This window comes from Arachis ipaensis, chromosome B5 (assembly GCF_059453495.1).
Source record: "Arachis ipaensis isolate K30076 ecotype BB chromosome B5, ASM5945349v1, whole genome shotgun sequence".
Taxonomy (NCBI): domain Eukaryota; kingdom Viridiplantae; phylum Streptophyta; class Magnoliopsida; order Fabales; family Fabaceae; genus Arachis; species Arachis ipaensis.
In genome coordinates this window covers 52,778,264-52,782,891 of record NC_142440.1, presented here as the reverse complement: position 1 = coordinate 52,782,891, position 4,628 = coordinate 52,778,264, and the positions used below count along the sequence as shown (strand labels likewise).

Here is a 4,628-nt window from a genome sequence, read left to right as displayed (position 1 = left end):
ACCTAGTAGATGCTTGTGGTGAAGATGTGTCAAGAAGAGACCAGGGCAAGTAAATTCTTGGCGGTGTTTCAACACCTAGTACTCTAAAGCCAACTGGTGTGGGAGTGCTAATTGAAAGCCTAACTAAAGGGTTGTCTTGAGACAAAACACTTAGAGACGTGTCAATAAATAGAAAAGAAAGAACAACCCAAAAAAAAAAAGAACATGAAACAACCCTTGCTACTTCAAGGTGACAATCAATAAAAAGGACCCCTAAAGCTTATACTTGAAAGAACCCTCAAGGATCTAGGAATCTTTGTGACATTGAAACCAAATTATTCATGTATATGTTAAGCACCTAGTCCTACTCTTAGTCATGTTTGCATCTAATCAAGGTCAAAGTCTCAAATCATAAAAGGGCCACTCACACTAATTTGCTTGGGACAAGCAAAGCTTAACTTTGGTGTTGTGATGACTTGCATCATCTACCCTTTTTTCTTGTATAAAAAGGACCATAAAAGAGAATAATCTCATTAGATTATTGCAATTCATGCATTATTTGATGAACATTATAAGTACATTTCTTTGAAATGAGTTTGTGCTGAATTTCAGGTGAAAAAGACATCAAAAAGGGGAAGAAAACAACAAAACAAGCTGGGCGTGTGAAACTGGCGTGCCACTTGGAGCAAACGCCACAAAATTTCATTGGCTTGGTACGTCAGAAGCTGGGCGTGGCACGCCAATACTAAATTCCAGAGAGGATCCTCCAAGCATTTACATGGGCGTGGCACGCCAGAAGCTGGGCGTGGCACGCCAGTACAACTTTCCAAAGAGCAACAATGAAGGCCACCAAAGGGGCGTGGCACGCCAGGCTGGGCGTGGCACGCCTAACCCACCACTTGAGCCATGGGCGTGCCACTTGGTATCAAAGGTGTGGCACGCCAGCTTTAAAATCACTTGGGCGTTGATGCCAGGGCATCTTGGCCAGTTTCATTGACATTTTCTTTACTGTTTTTAGGGTAGTTTCATGCATTTCTTTAGGAAATAAGCTAGTTTTGGGTAGATATTTACCTACACCTTGATTCAAGCATACATTGTGCATTTTACATTATTTCATGAGGATTTTGCATGAATTTAGTGACAAATTGTATGCTGCATTACCCATGACTTGGACTAGAACTTTGATGCACTCTGTTGCTTGATTTCAGGACCAAAGGAAGCAAGGAAGGGAGGAAACTTGCAAGGTTAATGAGAAAAGTGATTGCCAATGACACTCTCAAAGCCATCATTGCCCACATTAAGAGTCACGTTAACTAAGTTAACGTGAACTCTAACGTGGAAAGGGGAAGTTGAGCCAACGTTAGTGACACTTAACATTGTCACTAACGTTGGCAAACACTCATGAGTGGCCACGTTAGAGCCCACGTTAACCTAGTTAACGTGGCCTCTAACGTTAAAGGGGGAAGAGAAGCCAACGTTAGTGACATTCAATATTGTCACTAACGTTGGCCTAAGGATGCAACACACCACGTTAACTCCCACGTTAACTTGGTTAACGTGGAAGCTAACGTAAGAAGTGAGAGTTGTCGACAACGTTAGTGACACTCAACATTGTCACTAACGTTGGAAGCAACCACACAACCCCCCAAGGAGCTACGTTAACTTCCACGTTAACTTAGTTAACGTGGAAGCTAATGATGAGGAATGAATGATGAGCCAACGTTAGTGACACTCAACATTTTCACTAACGTTGGGATGGCTAAGAATGGCGATGTTAGAAGCCACGTTAACCTAGTTAACGTGGACTTTAACGTGAGATCTAGGGGCACATTAGAACGTTAGTGACAATGTTGAATGTCACTAACGTTCTCGAAGGTTGGCAAGGCCACGTTAGAAGCCACGTTAACCTAGTTAACATGGGCTTTAACGTGAAGCAAAAAGGGGCACACTAGAACGTTAGTGACAATGTTGAGTGTCACTAACGTTCTCGAAGGTTGGCAAGGCCACGTTAGAAGCCACGTTAACCTAGTTAACGTGGGATCTAACGTGAGGCAAAGGGGTACATTGGAACGTTAGTGAAAATGTTAAGTGTCACTAACATTCCCGAACTTATACTTTCACTAAATGATTAACACCCCTTACGCCCTGAGCTAAAGTCTCTGCCCACTTAACACTTTCTCTCTGCAAGTAAAGCCAAGCCCAAATGAAGAAAAGAACTGCTTCAAACTCAAGATCCAAAGGCCCAAGACTTGAAGAGCAAACTAGAAGCGGAGAAGAGTAGTATATATAGGAGTAGCTTTGAATTGTAAAAGGAGTTTTGGGAGGAGGCTGGAAGAGGAGAACTACTCTTTGTATTTTACTTTCTCTGCATTTTCTAGTTTTATGATGTATTCTCCATCTTTGTTTTCATTTTCTAGAGCTATGAACAACTAAACCCCTTTCATTGGGTTAGGGAGCTCTGTTGTAATTTGATGGATCAATACTAATTTTCATTATTCTTCTTCTATCTTTTCTCTTGATTTTACTTGAAAGCTTTCGATCTTCATCCAATTGAGTAGTTATCTTGGAAGAGAAGCTATTCAAACTTGGATCTCTTTTGAACCTTGAAAGAGGAATGAAGAGATCAAGCTAGAAATGCTTTCTCATGCTGGACCAAATTGGGTTTGGATGGGTATGTAACTATAACCCTCTCAATACTTGATTTGGGAAATGCATGTGGCATAATCAGTGACCATACTTTATCTCTTCTCATGAGCAATTGACCAAGGAATTGGCTATTGATCAAGATTTGAGAGATTGAATTGCAAGAAATTGTAATTCAATCACTTAAGATTCCCAAGGAGATCAATGAGTGCATTGATTGAGGAAGAGATGAAAATGAACTTGATCCGGAGAATTGCAACATCTCCTAAGCCCAATGAACTCCCCATCTCTGATCTTACCCATTCTCTTTAATTTCTGCCATTTACTTTTATGAGCAAATTCCCCATTCCCATTTACAATTCTGCAATTTATTTTCAGTCATTTACTTCCACTCCTTTAATCCTAGTATTTACTTTTTTGTTATTTACATTCCCGCCATTTTATTTTCTGCAACTCTCAACCAAAATTCCGGATTCGCTCAACTAGAACATTCTTCTAATTAAAGTTGCTTGATCAATCAATCCCTGTGGGATTCGACCTCACTCTATTGTGAGTTTTTACTTGACGACAAATTCGGTACACTTGCCGAAGGGAGATTTGTTGTGAGACATGTTTTCTGTGCATCAAGTTTATGGCGCCGTTACCGGAGATTGATTGTGTATCAACAATGATTAAATTGGAAGATCACTAGATTGAGCATTTTTATTTTGTGAATTTCATTTTCTGTTTGAGTGATTTACTTTTTGTTTTAGTTAAACTTCTTCCCTTCCCCGTCTACTCTTTTGTTCTTCTTTGTTATTTTTAATTCTGTTTGCTGACCCACTAACTGTTTGATATATTGCATCACCCACAACTAACAGTAATTCTGACACAAATACTTTCTGCACCTATCTTTTCTTGCTTGTACTTGATGGTTGTATGACAGGGAGAAGAAGCGGGGCTTCAACTTCCTTCGATTCTGAACCTGAGAGGACCTTCCTTAGATTAAGGAGGGAGGCAAGAAGAAAGAAAGTGGTTGGTGCTGAGGAAGAAGAGGAATTCTTTGAAACAAACATGGAAGACAACATGGAAAACCATCATGAAGAAGAAGATCACAACCATGTGGGAGGAGGTAGAGCAAATCATGCTGGGGAGGATAGAAGAGTTTTGGGTTCTTACATCAATCCAAACCCAGCCAATTGTGGAAGTAGCATCCTAAAGCCAACAATCCATGCCAACAACTTTGAACTTAAACCACAGCTCATCACCCTTGTTCAGAACAACTGTTCGTTTGGAGGAAGTGTTCAAGAAGACCCCAATCAACATTTAACCACCTTCCTAAGAATATGTGACACAGTGAAGTCTAATAGTGTTCATCCTGACGCCTATAGACTGCTCTTATTTCCATTCTCACTTAGGGACAAGGCAGCCAAAGGGCTGGAATCTTTCCCAAGGGAAAGCTTGACAACTTGGGAAGACGTGGTGAATAAATTCTTAGCAAGATTTTACCCTCCTCAACGAATCAATAGGCTGAGAGCTGAGGTCCAAACTTTCAGGCAACAAGATGGTGAGACTCTATATGAAGCATGGGAGATGTTCAAGGACTTAACGAGGAGGTGTCCACCTGACATGTTCAACGAATGGGTGCAGCTGCACATTTTCTATGAAGGGCTCTCTTATGAGTCAAAGAAGGCCGTAGACCATTCATCTGGAGGATCTTTGAACAAGAAGAAGACCATTGAGGAAGCCATAGATGTTATTGAAACAGTAGCAGAGAACGACTACTTCTATGCTTCCGAAAGAGGGAACACAAGAGGAGTAATGGAGCTAAACAATGTAGATGCTCTGTTGGCCCAAAACAAGCTCATTACCCAGCAGTTGGCTGACCTCACCAAGAAGATGGAGATGAACCAAGTAGCAGCAATCTCCACTTCATCAACAATCCAAGAAGGAGTGAATGAAGAAGCAAAGGTGAGTCAGGAGCAAGCCAACTACATTGGAAATTCACCAAGGAAAAATTATGATCC

General features: G+C 40.9%; 1 non-coding gene across 1 annotated transcript; it reads right to left on the bottom strand.

The window, feature by feature from the left end:
- Nucleotides 1-4,128: 4,128 nt before the first annotated feature.
- Nucleotides 4,129-4,232, bottom strand: LOC148564193 (small nucleolar RNA R71). Its single transcript, XR_015883906.1, has one exon. It is a non-coding gene; the product is annotated as a small nucleolar RNA R71 (small nucleolar RNA).
- Nucleotides 4,233-4,628: the final 396 nt, after the last annotated feature.